The 20661-nt window shown below is 46.0% G+C and overlaps 1 protein-coding gene across 1 annotated transcript in view; it reads left to right on the top strand.

The window, feature by feature from the left end:
* Positions 1 to 20661, top strand: part of LOC311226799 (ADAMTS-like protein 1) — a gene marked incomplete at both ends in the record, with an annotated part of 194940 nt that overhangs the window by 103467 nt on the left and 70812 nt on the right. The gene's annotated exons all lie outside the window — the stretch shown is intronic.

Genomic DNA, 20661 nt, shown 5'->3' with positions numbered 1-20661 from the left:
CTGTACATTCAGGCTCCATTAGGCGTTAGTTGACAATAAATTTGAATCTAATCTAAGCAGCGTTTGATAGAAACTGCAGTTCTACGTTGGAAATATTGTATCCAAGCTTTTTATTTCCAGGCTGCTCTGAGCCCATAACCACATACAGTAACAGTACGCTTTGAGTACGAAACCTTACAGTGAAATGGAGCGTCCTGCAAACCTGTCAGTTCCCATACAGAACTTGGCGAGGCGACCCCCCCCCCCCCCCCCCCCCCCACTTAATCCAATTGGCATTGTCACCCGTGTCACGTGACCCACGAACAGCCCATTTCCTGCCAGGGGTCGGCGGGGGGGGGGGCTCCGTTGGAAGCAGCATGCAGGTGTACCGACGAGCGCGTTGATGATTTAGGTTACAGGGGGACAAGGTCGCTGCTAAAGCCATACAGGCTCCAGGTGCAAAGCCCCGATAACACAAAAAGACGGAGAGATTTACAACATTAAATATCCGTTTTACAGATTTAGCGTCACGCCACAGGGGGGGAGCGATAGCCGGTGTCCCAGATACGCGGTTTCGACAACAGCCCTTCGCCGGCTGTGATTTACCTGGAGGTGAAATGGAGGTTGACTCGGCGGGGGGGGGGGGGGGGGGGGGGGGGGGGGGGGGACTGTGCGTTACCGTGACGACGCGTGATGTATCCACACATGGAACAGTTCGTCTCAACGGACGTTCTCCCAGTTTTAGTTTTTTGAGCACGACGGGGTGCGGCCGTGGCTTGCCTTTCATTGAGACTAGGGATGGGCGTGAGTAATCGATTACTCGTAGCTATGAGGAAAATCGATCTGAATCTGAATGATTTTTTATTTTTTTTGCACATAATTGTTTCACATGTATGTGTAAGATTATAACTGTTTGTTGGTTTCCTTAACATATACGTGAATGAACAAAATTAAGTAAAAAATAAATAAAATAGAAATAAAAAATTCTAAATATATATATATTTGTTAGTTTTTCTTCCCTTTTCGAGTAATACACGATCACTCGAGTAGCATGCGATCAATCGATCTAAGATTTTTCTTTAAAATGCCCATCCCTAATTGAGACACCATTTCGTATCGTAATACGTTTGTGTGCTTACTAGCTGCGACCAGCAGCTCTATAGCTCTAGCTCTGTCAGTTGGTCGGTTCACAAAAAGTGTTTTAACCCTTTCACTACCACACTACAGAAGGTTAACCCTTTCACTACCACACTACAGACGGTTAACCGTCTGTAGTGTGGTAGTGAAAGGGTTAACCGTCTGTAGTGTGGTAGTGAAAGGTTAACCGTCTGTAGTGTGGTAGTGAAAGGTTAACCTTCTGTAGTGCGGTAGTGAAAGGTTAACCGTCTGTAGTGTGGTAGTGAAAGGGTTAACCTTCTGTAGTGTGGTAGTGAAAGGTTAACCTTCTGTAGTGTGGTAGTGAAAGGTTAACCTTCTGTAGTGTGTAGTGAAAGGGTTAACCTTCTGTAGTGTGGTAGTGAAAGGTTAACCTTCTGTAGTGTGGTAGTGAAAGGTTAACCTTCTGTAGTGTGGTAGTGAAAGGTTACCCTTCTGTAGTGTGGTAGTGAAAGGTTAACCTTCTGTAGTGTGGTAGTGAAAGGTTACCCTTCTGTAGTGTGGTAGTGAAAGGTCAACATTTTGTTGTGTGGTAGTGAAAGGGTTAACCTTCTGTAGTGTGGTAGTGAAAGGATTAAGTCTATGAAAAGGCTCGACTATATAAAAGGACGTCGTAGGTAGACGGGGGGAAATAGCTTCTTGAAAAGCAGTGGACCGCGGAGCCGTTGGCCACGTCAACGTTGCCTCAGTAAACCTCCAGCGCTCAAGCCTCCAGATCATCTATCGACTTGTGAAGATTTTCTCAGTGAAGACGGATGTCGAGAATGATCCCCGGCACCCTGTATGACTTACATGAAAACATCTCCTTCTCTGACTTATCTCCGGGAGAGGATACAGAGAGAGAGAGAAAAAGAGAGAGAGAGAGAGAGAGAGAGAGAGAGAGAGAGAGAGAGAGAGAGAGAGAGAGAGAGGGGGGGGGGGGGAGAGAGAGAGAGAGAGAGAGAGAGAGAGAGAGAGAGAGAGAGAGAGAGAGAGAGAGCAAGAAGATCAATGCCAAAACATATGATTTGTTCTATGGCAAAAAGCATGTCTTCCCCCCAAAAAGTACATAAATATCTGCGTTTAATATGCTGTCGCTCAGCGGCCAACAACAATATCTGCCTGCCATATGGGGCCAGGTTACGGATGTGAGGGGAAGGAGGAGGACATTCCTGCGTTAGACTTATTGCACCTCCTTCGCCAGGCCTGAAGCCGGCCACTAACCACCGCTGTGCAACTGCCTGAAAATTTTTAACTCTGCATGTTCCCCGACTTGGCCAAGTTTTCTCCCTCCTTTTCTCCCCCTCTCTCTCTCTCTCTCTCTCTCTCTCTCTCTCTCTCTCTCTCTCTCTCTCTCTCTCTCTCTCTCTCTCTCTCTCTCTCTCTCTCTCTTTCAATTCAATTCAATTCATTCAATTCAATTCAAATGGCTTTATTGGCATGACGCAACTTGTACATGTGCCAAAGCAAATGATTAATAACATAAACATGGATTACAAAACAGATATTAATGTCATAGTACATAAAAAAAATCATCATAAAATAGAACATAAATTATTATGGCATAAACATGTCAGGTGACTGTCACTCACTGTCCCTCAGTCTATGGCAGGCAGCAACATATGCTGCTGCTAGCTCACAGCTTGTTGAGTCCTCCCCTAGTAGGACTGGTAGTTTTCATCTCACTCACTGTCCCTCAGTCTATGGCAGGCAGCAACATAGGCTGCTGCTAGCTCACAGCTTGTTGAGTCCTCCCCTAGTAGGACTGGTAGTTTTCATCTGGTAGTGCAAGAAAACCTTTTGTTATTAGTTCAAATTCTTTTAAATGCGTTTCTCTAATATATTTATATTTTTCACATTTGGTGAGGAAGTGCAACTCAGTTTCTGGCTCACTGATGATGCAATGACAGCACAGCCTTTGCTCTGCAGGAAGCCAGGTTTCCCTGTGCCTTCCCCTTTCAACAGCGAGGCTGTGCTCACTCAGTCTGTATTTTGTCAAGGTTCTTTTTAGTTGTTGATCAGTCACCATGCTCAAATAATCTGCTATGGTGTACTGTCGATTTAGAGCCAGATAGCACTGCATTTTGCTCTGTGCTTTTGTTTGTGTTTTCCAATAGGTGATGTAGTTTTGTTTTAGCTGTGTAGTCATTTGATTTATTCTGATTGGTGATGTGTTCTGTTCCTGAGATGTGTTAAGAGAGCAGGTTTGTCGACTCAGCCTCAGGACCAGCTGGGTAAGGGGGTTCCTGCTGCTCCTCAGCTCTTGGCACTGCAGGGCTTGATAATGGTACGAGAGGGGGTCACTTTGTTTTAGGTGTGTCCAAAAGTTAATTGCTCTTTTTTGTATTTTTAGTATTAGTGGGTAACGGCCTAATTCTGCCCTGCATGCATTGTTTGTAGTTTTCCTCTGGACATGTAGGAGAATCTTACAGAACTCTGCATGCAGGGTCTCAATGGGGTGTTTGTCCCATTTAGTAAAGTCTTGTTTTGTAAGTGGACCCCACACCTCACTGCCATAGAGTGCAATTGGTTCAATAACACATTCAATACATTTTAACCAGATTCGAGTTGGTATTTCTGTTTGTATATTTATTTTTGTGGCATAGAAAGCCTGGCGTGCTTTTTCTATCAGATCATTGACTGCTTCCTTAAAATGTCCAGTTGAACTTAGTTTTAGGCCTAAATAGGTGTAATGTGTACAGTACTCTACATGTTTTGTACCAATTGAGAACTTTGGTAGGACGTCCTGAGATCTGGATCTTTTTTGGAATATCATTATTTTGGTCTTTTTGGGGTTTACTGCCAGGGCTCTAGCAGGTCCAGGCTCTGCTGTAGGCCGTCTGCTGTGGGGGACAACACAACCAGGTCATCTGCAAAGAGCAGGTATTTCATTTCTTGATTGTGGAGACTTACACCGGGGGCAGAGGACTTTTCTAGTATATTAGCCAATTCATTAATATAGATATTGAAGAGTGTCGGGCTGAGGTTGCAGCCCTGACGAACGCCTCGCCCTTGGGTAAAGAATTCTGTTTTTTTTTGCCAATTTTTACGCTGCACATATTACCAGAATACATTGATTTAATAATATCATATGTTTTGCCCCCTACACCACTCTCTATAACTTTATAGAACAGTCCTGTATGCCAAATAGAATCAAAAGCCTTTTGGAAGTCAATAAAACAGGCATATATTTTGGTTTTATTTTGGTTTATATGTTTATCAATTAGGGTATGTAGGGTGTAAATATGATCGGTTGTGCGGTGTTTTGGTATAAATCCAATTTGGCTTTTACTCAAGACATTGTGCTTGGTAAGGAAGTTTAAAAGTCTGGTATTCATAATACTACAGAAAACCTTCCCCAGATTACTGTTCACACAGATGCCTCTGTAATTATTAGGGTCAAATTTGTCTCTGCTTTTTTAGATTGGGTTTATGAGTCCGTGATTCCAGATGTCAGGAAAATATCCTACACTCAGGACCAAATTGAATTGTTTTAATATAGCCAATTGGAATTTCTTGTTCATATTTTTCATCATCTCATTCAAGATGCCATCAGGTCCACAAACCTTTTTAGATTTAAGAGTTTGTATTTTCTTATATAATAATAATAATAATTGGGGAGTCTAATGGGTTTTGATTGTCTTTTATGGCGAGCTCCAATTTAGTCAATTTATCAAGAATTTGAGATTGTTCTGTGTTTCCCTCAATTTGAACAGTGTGGTATAGTGTTTTAAAATGGGTTGTCCATATATCACTGTTCTGTATAGCCAATTCCTGTTTTTGTGGTTTGTTTATGTGTTTCCAATGTTGCCAAAAGTTGTTTGTATTGATTGCCTCCTCAATTAGTGTCAGTTGCTGTTTGTCATATTGTTTTTTTTTTTATTCTGAGTGTACGTTTGTAGAGTTTTAGGGTCTCACAGTAGAGAAATCGTACATCAGCATTATTGGGGTCTCTGTGTTTTTGATTTGATAGCATTCTAAGTTTTTTCCCAATGATTTTACAATCTGTATCTGTTATTTGTTGCAGTTTTTGGTTTGTTTGTAGTAAATTTCAGTTGTGCCTCCTTTGCTGTTTGTCTGTATATATTGTTAATATTGTTTACTGCTAGATTGAGGCTTTCTTTACTGTAAGAGTATGTGGAATCCAGAAAGTTATCTAAAAGTGTTTGGATTCTTGGGGTATGAATTGCTTTCTGGTATTGTTCTGCACTGTTTTGGTCCCATCTGTATGAATTTCTGATATTGTACAGCTTACTGTTTTGTGTTTGTGCCATTGTTGTGTCTGATCTTTTAATAAACAGGGTAATTTGGCTGTGATCAGACAGAGGGGTTAGTGGTTTCACAGTGAATGAGCTGAGATAGGAAGGGTCTGTGATCATATAATCTACAGTACTGTGGCCAAGAGGTGAGCAGTAGGTGAATCTACCTAGGCTGTCCCCCCGAACTCTACCATTGACAAAGTACAGACTGAGGCTCTGACAGAGCTGCAGGAGGTCTCGTCCACTCCTGTTGATGACCTGGTCACTATTGCTCCTGTGGGGGAGAGTGAAAGTGTGAGAGACATTTTCATTTGAGATGTAAATGTCTCCTTGTGGATCTGTGAGGTCAGCAAGTGTTCCTGTGCGTTGGTGTCCCCACAGATGAGCACATTTCCCTGGGCCTGGTAATGGCATGTCTCTGTCTCAAGGGTAGGGAAAATGTCCTCTGAGAAGTAGGGGGATTCGGAGGGGGGGATATATATTGCACAAATAAACAAATCCTTTTCTGTTAATAGGAGTTCTTTCTTTATTTTTAACCATATGTAATATTTGCCCATTTTTAACCCATTCTCTGCCGGAGCTTATCCATCCTTGTAGCCTCTCTGCCAGCACTATTTGTCTATGGAGATGTTCACCTTCTTTGCAGGGCTATAACTTTTTAAATTGTATTGCTAAATTGACATTACTATGGCCCATTCAACATCAATTATCTATCGTTCAGGATGTAGGAACGTTTTACTTTTTCATTCACACATTCATACTAAAATACCGTCCAGAGTATAAATATGTTTTTATCGTTTTCTGCTGTATTTCATAGAACGTGAGATATAGCCATAAATGCATATAATTATTAGATGATCAAATGCAGTTTGATACCGATCAACGTTATATAAAAAATGTCAACTGTACATGATCCTAAACGTCATGACTGGTCATCTGCTGGTGACCGGAGGGGGGGGGGGGGGGGGGGGTCGTTTATAATGCAATGACCGACGTTAAATGATTCATGTAGTATGGGTGATATATAGATCAGAGCAGTTTGTATGGATAATAATCAAAAACGCTGAAACTCACGGCAGCTTCCTCTTACCGTTGGGCGATCACACTGGCGCAAACAGATCCCAGTTATGTGATGTTGATCTAGGTGATCCAGTTCCGGTTTGTATAATACTAATATACGTCCAATCATGTTGTTTATTGAGTTATGGCAACGGATCGATATACACAGTGTCTGGATAGAGTCCCGCGAGCGATAGCGAATAGGGGACGGACTAAGCACTTCCGGGCACTTCCGGTTTTGGCAACTCGCCGATCGGCCACCAGGTGGCGGTATTGAAGCGTTGCAGAGTTGAGCGGAGTCCTACAACACAACCAGGTCATCTGCAAAGAGCAGGTATTTCAATTCTTGATTGTGGAGACTTACACCGGGGGCAGAGGACTTTTCTAGTATATTAGCCAATTCATTAATATAGATATTGAAGAGTGTCGGGCTGAGGTTGCAGCCCTGACGAACGCCTCGCCCTTGGGTAAAGAATTCTGTTTGTTTTTTGCCAATTTTTACGCTGCACATATTACCAGAATACATTGATTTAATAATATCATATGTTTTGCCCCCTACACCACTCTCTATAACTTTATAGAACAGTCCTGTATGCCAAATAGAATCAAAAGCCTTTTGGAAGTCAATAAAACAGGCATATATTTTGGTTTTATTTTGGTTTATATGTTTATCAATTAGGGTATGTAGGGTGTAAATATGATCGGTTGTGCGGTGTTTTGGTATAAATCCAATTTGGCTTTTACTCAAGACATTGTGCTTGGTAAGGAAGTTTAAAAGTCTGGTATTCATAATACTACAGAAAACCTTCCCCAGATTACTGTTCACACAGATGCCTCTGTAATTATTAGGGTCAAATTTGTCTCTGCTTTTTTAGATTGGGCTTATGAGTCCGTGATTCCAGATGTCAGGAAAATATCCTACACTCAGGACCAAATTGAATAGTTTTAATATAGGCAATTGGAATTTCTTGTTCATATTTTTCATCATCTCATTCAAGATGCCATCAGGTCCACAAACCTTTTTAGATTTAAGAGTTTGTATTTTCTTATATAATAATAATAATTGGGGAGTCTAATGGGTTTTGATTGTCTTTTATGGCAAGCTCCAATTTAGTCAATTTATCAAGAATTTGAGATTGTTCTGTTTCCCTCAATTTGAACAGTGTGGTATAGTGTTTTAAAATGGGTTGTCCATATATCACTGTTCTGTATAGCCAATTCCTGGTTTTGTGGTTTGTTTATGTGTTTCCAATGTTGCCAAAAGTTGTTTGTATTGAGTGCCTCCTCAATTAGTGTCAGTTGCTGTTTGTCATATTGTTTTTTTTTATATTCTGAGTGTACGTTTGTAGAGTTTTAGGGTCTCACAGTAGAGAAATCGTACATCAGCATTATTGGGGTCTCTGTGTTTTTGATTTGATAGCATTCTAAGTTTTTTCCCAATGATTTTACAATCTGTATCTGTTATTTGTTGCAGTTTTTGGTTTGTTTGTAGTAAATTTCAGTTGTGCCTCCTTTGCTGTTTGTCTGTATATATTGTTAATATTGTTTACTGCTAGATTGAGGCTTTCTTTACTGTAAGAGTATGTGGAATCCAGAAAGTTATCTAAAAGTGTTTGGATTCTTGGGGTATGAATTGCTTTCTGGTATTGTTCTGCACTGTTTTGGTCCCATCTGTATGAATTTCTGATATTGTACAGCTTACTGTTTTGTGTTTGTGTTTGTGTGTCATGTTGCCTTTGTGAAGTTATCTTTTCCTTCTGTTTAGTTCTTCCATTAAAAGTTGAATATATTTTAGGAGCTCATCTTAGCTCATCTTAGCTCATCTCTCTCTCTCTCTCTATCTATCTACTCCCCCCCCCCCCTCACCACAACTGTGACAAAATAAAACACTTTTATTGTTGGAACCTTAATTGATTTGAAGTTAATGAGACTTCGCTGGTTAGAGACCTGGGGAGTGAGCCCCCCCCCCTCCCTGATGTAGACACCCGTCGAGGAACAAACTATGAAGTATTACAGCCAAGCCATGCTGTGTGTAGATTTGTTATCCTTGACGTGAGGTATAGATTATTTAATTCTCATACTGTTACAACCAATAGAGGTAAATGTTTTAACGTAGTCGTTGAGATGAATTATGTTTTCTATCGTAATCTTCACTCGTTTCCACTGCTCCAGTACCCATACTGGGGAGACAGAGCTCAGGACGTTAGAGCGCTCGTCTGGAAATCAGAAGGTTCCCGGTTCGTATTCCAGCTCCTCCCGGGCAGCGTGTCGAAGTGTCCTTGATCAAGACACTTAACCCCTAACTGCTCCTGATGAGCAGGTTCGGCATCTTAAATGGTCGCCTCCTCCATCGAGCGAGTGAATGTGTGAATGTGAGGCTAACCGTCTGTAGTGTGGTAGTGAAAGGGTTAACCCTTTGTCGTGTGGCAGTGAAAGGGTTATCCTTATGTTAGTGTCACAGTGAAAGGGTTAACCCTTTTGTAGAGTGGTAGTGAAAGGGTTACACACTAAGAATCAGGTAATCATGAGTATATAATTCCATTCGTTTTATTATTATGTCTGTTGTTTTGAACTATTCCGGTTTCATAACGCCGTCCACACCGTTCGCTTCAAATGCAGTTCCTTTTGCAATTGGTCCAGTTTTGTACCCGTGACTTTTTTCTAGTTTTTTTCCTCAAATGTAAAAAACGCAGATCTCATTTAATTACGCTCAACTCTGCTCCCGTCAAATGTCAGACCAATTGAATAAGTTGAACCATATAAACCCGGTTCCCTTGAGAAACTCCTATGGTAAAAGACCAAAGGCCAGAAATGTGTCCAGCACCAGGCGTCTCTTTTAGAAATATCACACGATTCCCCAGGTCTATAGACAAAATATCTTACTTCCCAGAAGACATTAAAACGAGGTTTTCGCCCGAGGTTGTTTACAGACCAACAGATGTAGCCCAACTACGCATGAAGATAAACACAGTTCGGGCCCCCCGCTTGTCGACTTGGTTTTTTGATGTTCCAAGGTCTAACTCACGCTCATGATTCATTTGTTTGTCTATCACAGAGCGTCTCTCGAGCGCCTTGTAAAGACCCAACTTAGCCGTAAGTAGGAGTTCTTTATTGAGGCATCTTGTAAAACGCCAGAGCGCTTCTCGGTTGTGGTCTGACAGCTCAATCACTGAAGAATGTCGAACGCGAGCCGGGTGATGTAAACACGATCTTGCCCCTTGCGTGTGGCGGAGAACGCGGCGCTAATGGAATGCATAATGGCTCGACGGGAGCTATACGGTGCCTAGTCCTGGTCGTTCCAAACAGCGACTCCTACTGGTCGGTCGAGGCGGCTGTTCGGCAGGGAGGGGATCTGGGGGAGATAGCGTGAACTTCCACACGCGTTACGTTCTCCCAGTGAAACTCCTCGCTGTCAGGTGAAAAGATGCGACTACTAACTACTAGAAGAGGCTCCACATGTATCGGAGGAGGCATGTTGTAGTCTACACCCTCCCCAGACCGACAGTAAGGCAGCATGTGGTAGTTCTACACCCTCCCCAGACCGAGAGTAGGGCAACATGTGGTTGTCTATACGCTCCCCAGACAGACAGTAGGGCAGCATGTGGTAGTCTACACCCTCCCCAGACCGACACTAGGGCAGCATGTGGTAGTCTACACCCTCCAACAGACTGACAGTAGGGCAGCATGTGGTAGTCTACACCCTCCAACAGACTGACAGTAGGGCAGCATGTGGTAGTCTACACCCTCCCAGAACCGACAGTAGGACAGCATGTGGTAGTCTACACCCTCCCCAGACCGACAGTAGGGCAGCATGTGGTAGTCTATACCCTCCCCAGACCGACAGTAGGGCAGCAAGACGGAACTTCTCATTATTGGCACCAAAACCACCCTCACCAGATCCGGACCCATCACACTCACCATCAATGACTCCACCATCACCCCCTCCCCCCTAGTCCGAAACCTTGGTGTCCTCCTTGACCCCACCCTCTCATTTGACCCCCACGTCCGCTCCATCGTAAAAATATCTTACTTTCACCTCCGCAACATTGCAAAAATCCGTCACTGCCTCTCCCCCCCTGCTGCTGAATCCCTCATTCACGCCTTCATCTCCTCCCGCCTGGACTACTGCAACTCCCTCCTCACTGGCATCACCTCCCGCTCCCTCCGTAAACTGCAAATGGTCCAAAACTCAGCCGCCCGCCTCCTCACTAACACCCGGTCCCGTGAACACATCACTCCTGTCCTCCACTCTCTCCACTGGCTCCCGATCAAACACTGCATAAACTTTAAAACACTACTCCTCACCTTCAAAGCCCTCCACAGCCTGCCCCCCCCCCTACCTGACTGATCTCCTTCTTCCCTACCGCCCCACCCGTTGCCTCCGGTCCTCCTCCACTGCCTCCCTCACTGTCCCGACATCCAAACTCAAAAACTTTGGAGATCGGGCCTTCTCTCGCACTGCACCCTGACTCTGGAACTCCCTCCCCCAGTCCATCAGAGACTCCCCTACACTCTCCACCTTCAAAGCTCACCTCAAAACCCACCTGTTCTCCCTTGCCTTCAACCCCCCCCCCCCACCCATAACCCCCCCCCCCCCCCCCCCTCCAACCTGATGGATGTCTGTCTCCAGTCCTTTTGTGCTATCATGCTGTCTTCCCTGTTCCCCCCATGGTCTCGTGTTCCTTTTGTTTTTGTTTCTTTGTTGTTTCTTTGTTTTTGTTTCTTTGCTTTTGTTTCTTTGTTTTTACTTTGCTCCCGGCTATTGTCAGCTACTTCGGGTTATTGAGAAGCGCTATATAAATTAAATTAATTATTATTATTATTATTAGCATGTGGTAGTCTACACCCTCCCCGAACCGACAGTAGGGCAGCATGTGGTAGTTTATACCCTCTCCAAATCAAATCAAATCAAATCAAATTTATTTATAAGGCCCGACAACACACGTTCTGTATCGTTAGTGGCTTAGCTTGGCATCGCCTTCTGCACTATCTCGCGTACGTGCACGCGTACTGAATAAACCACAAATGTACCTCTAATACCAGTATTAGTCTGACCACACCCCTCATCAGCTTACCTTCATAAGCAGGTGTGTGGTCACCTGCTCTCCTCCTTCTCGCTTTCACCACAAGGAAGAGGTGCCTCGGTAGATCCCCACACTTGACACCATGATGGAAGAAATTGGATTAGGAACAGCTTGGGAAACAAGGATACGTTGACATCATATCTTTATTTTCTCTCTCACTATTTTCGAGAAAATACGGCGATATTGTCTTCGTACTGGAGTGTCTAGAAGATGATGATCATTCTACAAACCCTCCACCGGTTTTCGTATTGGGAGCACGCCGCTGCATGCTTCTCAACTGCAGTTCCTTGCTGTGTTTGTTGGGGTGAAACCTGTCAGGCCACAGCTGAACTGTCGGACATGCCGCTGTTGTGAGGAGCGGTGCGTTCCAGGTTGGGTGAGTAGTGTTTGCTGGCGGGCTCCACTTGTCTGTTAGTGCTATGGGGGCTACTTGACAAAGTTTATGGAAACCGGCCCCAGGCTAGGGTCCTTTGTTTAGCCGTCTAGGCGACAGAAGGCCTTGGTCTGGCGACCATTATAGTTTTAACTAGTGGGCCGCGACCATTGACACTGGTGATCCCTGTGTGTTCTGGACGAGTGGATTCTCTCTGTCACCGTGTTAAGACCCCATCTTTCATATCCAAATGAGAGTATTCCTTCACGAGGGGATATGTGCATGTAATGTGCGATAGCGGCAGATTCATGTTCAAAGTCAGCTATACAGGCCAGTTGGTACTGTGCTGATTCCGCCGGACGTGTTAATGTCACCGTTGTGAAGCGGTGTTGACGTCTTGTTTTCTCTTTTCTCTTAAAAAGTGAGGAGGGTTCAGAACGGCGGCCTGTCTGGGTGAGTGTTATGTCATTGTTTACATGTTCATAGCTTACGGTTAGCCGGTCGGTGGCCTGGCGCGGGGTAGCTTGGCTTCTCGCGCGCCGCCGGGAGCTCGCTCCTGATCGCGTGCGTCGTAGATCGGCGTCTCGCGAGCGGAAGCAATAGCACCCGAACGGTTGGAGCAGCCGTTAGCTTGATGCTTTTCTGTTGAACGTGCTTTGATTTTAACATGTTTTACACTCTTGACCACGACGTCATCCTTGACAGGGGATGTTCGTCGACCCTGCCTGAGCCTAGACGGGGATTGCGTCAACAAAGAGGACTGTAGCGACTGGTGGAGCGGCGACGCTGCCCGGATCGAACAACACGGGACGGCTGTGTTCTACGGTGGCTTGTGACTGCACTTCGCTGATCTGCGTTCCGGGCAGGTACGGGGTTGGCCAGACCTCATGACACGTCTTCTGGTTTTACCTTGCTAAATGTATTGTGAATAACGGTGTTTTTTCCCAAAACGTGTGTTGTTGCAATGCATTTGAGATACGTTGCGGGTTGTGTGTGAGCTGTTTTTGTCACTGGCAGTTAGCTTCTTCGTGCAGATCGTGATGTATTGATCTGGTTGTTGTGTGAGAAACATCATGGTGTTTATGTGTACCGTGTACTCACTACTAAGGCAACTAACCTATGAAGCTATGCTTGGTGACGAGTGAGTAAAAGAATGTTCTTTCTCAGACTGTAATGACAATGAACAGTGAGTTCACACATTAACAGGTTTTCCTGTTTTAACTGGCCGTATTGAGGGTAAAATAGGAGGATTGTGTTTCCCCCCCCGGTTCCCTGGGGACTTTATCACCTCCTATCAGACATGTTGTGCATTAATTGTGTCTTTTGTGTGGTAGGGATACGATGTAACTCTCAGCTTGATTGCTGAGGTTGTGCTAAATCTGCTGGAGAAACTTATTTCCTAAAGGGAAATTGGTTTGGTTGCTGTCATGTGTGCTTAGCAAGGCCTGTGGTCGATACTAATCAAGAATGATGTATTCTCTCATTGTGAAAAAAACGGCGTTCCTCTGTTGAGTGTTTTTGCCATTTTTTGTAGGTGATGATGGGTTGTGTGTGTCATGTGACCTACAACTGGGTTGTACTGGCCACAGAAGCACATGTGTATGTTGGACCGGGGTTCTTAGAGCCCTCTCTATTCTGTGTTTTTCCTTAGTAAAAATCAGATAGCAGGTTAGCTCGTGCGCTGTGTGGAGCTGTGAAACGCTTCATAGAGCTGACTATGACTGTGTCATATTCTCTTTTTGTCGTTACGTCGTATCATGGGTGTGGGGTCGTAAAGGGGTGAACTGGTAACCTTTCCTCTCCCCATTGTTCTGTCGGTCAGGGGTACACCCCCTGTCCTTCAAGGTTCCCGTCACGTGGCGGTTCGGCACGTTACGGGGGGGGGGGGGAGGGAGTTCCTGGTCCCACGGCCTGGTATATTGGGCGTGTGCACCGCAGGAATTCCCCCGCCATAGAGTACGTCACCGTGCGCGTCTCTGTTGGTAGGACTTCCGTGTGCTGTTCAGGTCCATGTGATGGATCTGTTTTCAGGGGGGGTGGTCAGGGCTCCTCCTCACCAAGCGCCTACTCAGGCCTTCTGTGAGTTCGGACTCCTTCTTCCATGTGAGGAAGCCTCCATCAGAGTACAGAGCCTTCCTCCTCAGATTGTCAAAGTGAGTGGACCCTCTAGAAGGGTCCTTTTCTATTGTATGTATATTCGATTCAATTCGTTTATTGAGTGTGTATGGGTTCAGTGCCTCTTCCCCGGAGGCCCTAAAACCAGTTTTTTACATGGCTCAAGGTGCAATATATTCTTTTCAATCTGTACAGCTCGCGTGGGAAGTCTCTCTGGGGATCCCCGTCTCTTTCCTATGGGAGGGTGGTGGGATGTAAAAATGTGAACATTTTTTACCCCGGCTGTGTAGACTGGGATACATACTGTTGATGCTTCCTTCTTTCTATTCCAGAAGTGTTGGAGTTAGGGAGTGTCACACCCCTCTTGTCGTTCCCCTGGGCGCCTTGGGGATTCAATGACAGGTCTAAATAGCCTGTTCATTGATGGGGGTGTGTCCCGACGCGCGTATAGTGCTAGCTCGCTGTAAACAGGCGATTGACTGGCACGCCTTAGTTGCTTGTGGTTGAAACAGCGTTTTTATAAAGCAACTGAGATGGGGGTTTTTCCTCTTCCGGCGACCACATCCCATGACCTGGGTGGGTTGTCGACGGATTCTTGTTCATGTCTGGGGGATGATGACGGGATGGATCTGAACATATGTAGTGGGGTCTCACGCCCTTGGGGTGGGCCACCAGGCGCGGTTCGTCCCGACGTCTGGGTGGCGCCTTCTTTTCATGTTAAGATCAACACGCATATCTGCCCTTCTCCTGGAGTAGGCATGTCGGCGTGGTTAGGGCACGGGACTGGTTCTGGTCACGCTGGTCCAGATCAGTTGAACCCGTTGTCCGCCGGGGATGCAGATCTGCTGTTCTGGTACCCTGAGGGACTTGGGCTTTTTTCAGGGGGAAAAATGCCAGGTCGGTCTGGGTGTCACAGGGTTAAGCGCTATGGAGACCCTGGTTGGGTATGTTTTTACTCAGCACTGTCGTCATGGCTTACAGCCATGCCATTCTGTACGCGCTCGATCTCGTCGGATCTCGGCCGCTACACAGGTTGGTCCTGGTTAGTACTTGGTTGGGAGACCGCCGGGGAATACCAGGTACGGTGTGCTTAGGGGCTGGTTCTCCATTATTTTTCGCTCCTCTCTCACGCATGGCGAAGAGGGGCCTGTGGGGGTGGTTTTTTGACCTCCTCTGGTGACCCTGTGCTTCCCGTACCGCCAGGCCCGGTCCGAAGTGATGTTTGCGACCCGTAGGCCTGGGTTAACCCTTTTTGGAAACTGAAACACTTGTACTGCGGTATAGCCGGTGTATACCCGCAGGTGTGTTTTGGAGTTTTTTCTTGAGGGGTTATAGGAACAACCACCGCATTGGGTAACACCGAGGTGGTTGATTCCCTGGTGTGTTGGAGCAGTGTCAACTCCCGGGTTCACCGGTTGAGGGTGCCCCTGCACGTTCATGACGTCTGCCGATCGTGTCAGCCTTCTCTGCCTCGACCCCTCTGGGTGGGGGTTGTTAAATGGAGGCTTGGTCATGCAACACCGCCAGCTTACGCTCCTTCCGCCGGGGCGGCTGTGTTCAGCTGTCCCCTCTGGCGCCTGTCTCGTCCGCAGTCTCCAGGCTAGGGTTAACAGCCTGTTGCCTGGTTTTTCCCCGGTGCGCTGCCTGCTTCCGTTGGTTAACCTTTTTTGTGTGCTTACGGCCATGCTGACTGCCTATTCTGCAGGGTCAGTGTGCCAGGCGGTGTACTATTGGGGGGACGGGGCCCGCTCGGCTTACGGCCATACCGACCTGAACACGCCCGGTCTCGTCCGATCTCGGAAGCTGGGCAGGTTCTGGCCTGGTTGGTTCCGCCTGGGGTACCAGGTGCAGTAACTGAGGGGCCTTTGTCCGAATACGCTGGCGATGTGGGGGGCGGGGCACTACGTGCCCACCTGGTGGGGTCTTGATGCTGGCATCATGGACTTCTCCGGGCCCCCATTCCAGGGAGTCCAGTCCTTTTGGTGGGTCTGGGTCTTCCTTCGTGCTCCGCTGCTACGGCCTTGCCACGGGGTTGGGTTTGCCCTTGACCCCGTGATTCTGGGGGCAGTAACGAGGTTGTTCCTCCGTTCGTTCCCGGGTGGCATGCGGGTTGTGCGTGTGTGTAGTCGTGGGGTCAAGCCACGGTCTGCTCACCCTGTGCGTTGAGTTGCTTGAGTGCCTCTTCGCACGGTCGGGTCCGTCGCCCTCCCGTGACGTCCCTAATAGGGGGGCTACCCTCCATTAGGGGGGGTCGGGGGGGCTCGGCCCTCCCTGTTCTGATGGTTTTGGGGGGCTGTCAGCGGGGTGTATTTGTCAGCCAAGTGGCTCCGCTTGGCCTCCCTTGTGCAGAAGGCGATGCCAAGCTAAGCCACTAACGATACAGAACGTTAGGTTATGACTATAACCAAGTTCTGTTAGTTAGGGGCGATGCTTGGCATCGGACGCCGCAGCAGCCCTTGTCCTCACCTTGTGGTGAAAGCTTGGGAAGGAGGAGAGCAGGTGACCACACACCTGCTTATGAAGGTAAGCTGATGAGGGGTGTGGTCAGACTAATACTGGTATTAGAGGTACATTTGTGGTTTATTCAGTACGCGTGCACGTACGCGAGATAGTGCAGAAGGCGATGCCAAGCATCGCCCCTAACTAACAGAACTTGGTTATAGTCATAACCTAACGTTAATGTCCCTATGGGCCGTACAGGTCTTCTTTAAACAAGTCAAGAAGAAAACATAACAATAAGTCAAGAACAGAACAAGAACACCATAAGGTCCAAACATTTTTAGATGAATGCAAAAAAAAATAAAAATTAAAGAATGCAAGCACTCCCAGACATACCCCACGCGAAGGTAAGGAAAAACTCACTAAAACCTAACGATAGGGAAAAAAAGCTCCACAGGCAGTGTGGAGGAGAGAAACCTTAGAAGGGCCATTCAAGGGGGGATCTCCCTTCTTAGATGTTGGTGATAGTAGTGTTGCAGAAGGACAGTTGGTAAGCATGCACTCATGTGTGTAGTGAAACACAGATGAGTGCATGCAATAGCAACTGAACATTTTGAAAGATTAAAGATAAAGCTAATAGCGATAGCAACTGAACATTTTGAAAGATTAAAGATAGAGCTGATAGCGGATCTATTTGAGGCACAGGGGCGGCGCAAAGAGGGTCACGTCCTCCCCGGCTTAGTCACGGGACATTCAACACTCCGGTCATTGCTCAAGGACAGCCGGAGACAGGGAGATAGGGGGCGGCGCAGAGAGGGTCGCGAACTCCCCGACATCATCGCGGGACGTCCGGCACTCCGGTCACCACTACGAGACCTCCGGAGACAGGGGGGCACGCAGAGGGGGTCGCAACCTCCCGGCCTTCATCACGGGATCGTCCAACACTCCGGTCAACACTCCAGGACAGCAAGTCATAGGGGGACAGGGAGACGGGACAGGCGTTAGACAGCTCATGAGATTGTAGTAGGCGGACATAGCAATAGATACAAGTGGTAAGCATATATGTAAATGGAGTAGATATATGAAGTAAGCATATTATGTGAATAGAATAGAAGTACTTAACCCAGCAATGAAACCGCGTTGACTGTTAATCTGTTAACAGTCTGTTAATACTGTTAATCAGTTGAAGAGTTAGAGAGTTCCCATGTTTGTGGTGCTGCAAAAAAGCAGACATGTAGTACCCTGTAGTGCCATGTAGTACCCTGTAGTGCCATGTAATACCCTGTAGTACCCTGTAGTACCCTGTAGTACCCTGTAGTGCCATGTAGTACCCCGTAGTCCCATATAGTGCCATGTAGTGCCATGTAGTACCATGTAGAGCCATGTAGTACCCTGTAGTGCCATGTAGTACCATGTAGTACCCTGTAGTACCATGCAGCACCCTGTACCCTAACTAAACTACCCTGTAGTAAACTACCCAGTAGTACCATGTAGTACCCTGTACCCTAACTAAACTAGACAGATGAATCTAAAGGTCAGTCCCCGACCAGGTGAGATCAGGGTAGGTTGAACGAGAGAGAGAAAAGATGAGTCTTAAGCAGGGATTTAAAAGCTTCGACAGAGCAGGCGCACCTGATGACGGCAGGTAATTTGTTCCACAGGTAGGGAGCGCGGTAGACAAAGGCTCTGTGGCCGGCGGATTTCTTTTTAACCCTAGGGATCGATAGAAGCCCCGCATTTTGTGAGCGCAGAGCACGAGCGGGCGAGTATCGGGAGATGAAATCGGATAGATAGAGCGGTGCAAGCCCATTTAAAATTTTGTAGGTGAGGAGTAGCACTTTAAAGTCAGATCGGGCTTGGATAGGAAGCCAGTGTAGGGCGGACAAAACTGGTGTGATGTGATCAAATTTTCTAGTTCTAGTTAGTATTCGTGCAGCCGCATTTTGCACGAGTTGAAGATTTTTGATGCTTGAATTAGGTAGGCCTGAAAAAAGTGCATTACAGTAGTCCAGACGTGATGAGACAAAAGCATGAATCAGGGTTTCAGCATCAGCTAGAGTTAAAATGGGGCGAATTTTTGCGATATTACGAAGGTGGAAGAATGCAATTTTGGTGAAATTTTTTACTGTCCAGACAGACAGTAGGGCAGCATGTGGTAGTCTACACCCTCCCCAGACCGACAGTAGGGCAGCATGTGGTAGTCTATACCCTCCCCAGACCGACAGTAGGGCAACATGTGATAGTCTATACCCTCCCCAGACCGACAGTAGGGCAGCATGTGGTGGTCTATACCCTCCCCAGACCGACAGTAGGGCAGCATGTGGTAGTCTAGACCCTCCCCGGACCGACAGTGGGGCAGCATGTGGTAGTCTACACCCTCCCCAGACCGACAGTGGGGCAGCATGCGCAACGACCAGGAAGGGAATTAGCATAATGAAAAAAATTGGGGGATGTGGAAAAAAGATAGAAAAGCAAAAAAAATCTAAATACATTTGCCAGGTAACTGGAAGAAGCTGCATGATCTCTTTTTGAACGTTTTCATCAGGTAATACATTATATTTGAGTGAATATACCTTAAGCACATTAACCCTTTCACAGAAAATCAAACTCTGAAAACCAAAACCAAGTCCTGCTTATAGTTTGTCCTGCTCATGCTAGCGACACATATCACTAGAAAGCTCAATGATTACTGAACCTCAAGATATAGACATTTTTACCTTTATTTTTATTTTACTGTTTGTAAACAATTAGGACGTTTGTAGGCAAAACTCTGTGCTTCTGTCTCCAAAACTATGAGCGCATCTTTTGGGAAGAAACCCCAGGGCACTGCTCCAAGAAGCAGTCTGAATCTATCTATCTATCTATCTATCTATCTATCTATCTATCTATCTATCTATCTATCTATCTATCTATCTATCTATCTATCTATCTATCTATCTATCTATCTATCTATCTATCTATCTATCTATCTATCTATCTATCTATCTATCTATCTATCTATCTATCTATCTATCTATCTATCTATCTATCTATCTATCTATACATACCATGCCCTGGTGATGATGTGGTAGTCTAGGAGTCAGGCCTCCCAGCACTCTCCGTGGCCAATAAAGATCCGCTGATCTACAAGTATTTCCCCTCTGTGATCCATTCTTAAAGACGAGGAAGGACATGCATCAAAGCGGTTTATCTAAGAGAGGCCGGCCCTAATGCCTCGCAGCTGTCCAATTAACCGCAGCAGGACTGGATTTCACAAATACTTTGTCGGTTTATGAACTTAGCAGCAAATGACTAAAATCTGTGCGAGGCGGGGGAAGGCCAAAAGAACCAGCCCTGTGTGTGCTTTCCTTTTCCCCATAAGGCTCTTGGAGCGCTGAGCTCAATAGGGCGTTCTGAAGTGCAGACCAGCCGTAAGGTATCAGCACCGGTGTGTGTGTGTGTGTGTGTGTGTGTGTGTGTGTGTGTGTGTGTGTGTGTGTGTGTGTGTGTGTGTGTGTGTGTGTGTGTGTGTGTGTGTGTGTGTGTGTGTGTGTGTGTGTGTGTGTGTGTGTGTGTGTGTGTGTGTGTGTGTGTGTGTGTGTGTGTGTGTGTGTGTGTGTGTGTGTGTGTGTGTGTGTGTGTGTGTGTGTGGGCATGTTCCAAAATCTAGGCTCAAATCTAAAGGTGGCCGAGCCATTGGGGGTGGCTGCCCCCCAAGCTGTGGAACAGTTTAGCTTCTCATATTAGATCTGCCCCCAACCCATAGTAGTGATGTTTAAGTCTTTGTTAAAGACTCAGCTCTTCTCTCTGGCTTTTCCTTCAGGTTGAGCTGTACATCTGTGTTTCTACTTTGACTGTGCATTTTATATTGTATTTGTATTGTTGTAATGTTTGTGTAAATTGTACACCTTGTGTTTTTGTTATTATTATATTTACAGTACTTTTGTACTTTGTATCGTGCAGCACTTTGGTCAACCTCAGTGGTTTTTAAATGTGCTATATCAATTAAACACCGTATACAGTGTAATTCCTGTCTATTTTCTCCAGAATCCAAAGCAGAAAACACTTTTTACGGCCCACTGCAGGTACATCAAGGAGATTTGCTTTGGCAAATGGTGCCGAAAGAACTGCTTTATTTTTTTATTTTTTTGACATATGGAAACAAACTTGGGTGATTTCTCTTCCGAATCAGAAACACTTTATTTCCTTCTACACGTCCGGGGGTTTGCGTTGGCACGCG

The sequence above is a fragment of the Notolepis coatsorum genome (genome assembly GCF_963971535.1).
Source record: "Notolepis coatsorum genome assembly, chromosome: 4".
NCBI classification, from domain to species: Eukaryota; Metazoa; Chordata; class Actinopteri; order Aulopiformes; family Paralepididae; genus Notolepis; species Notolepis coatsorum.
The sequence above is the reverse complement of the archived record's forward strand: the minus strand, read 5'-3'. Positions and strand labels throughout refer to the sequence as shown.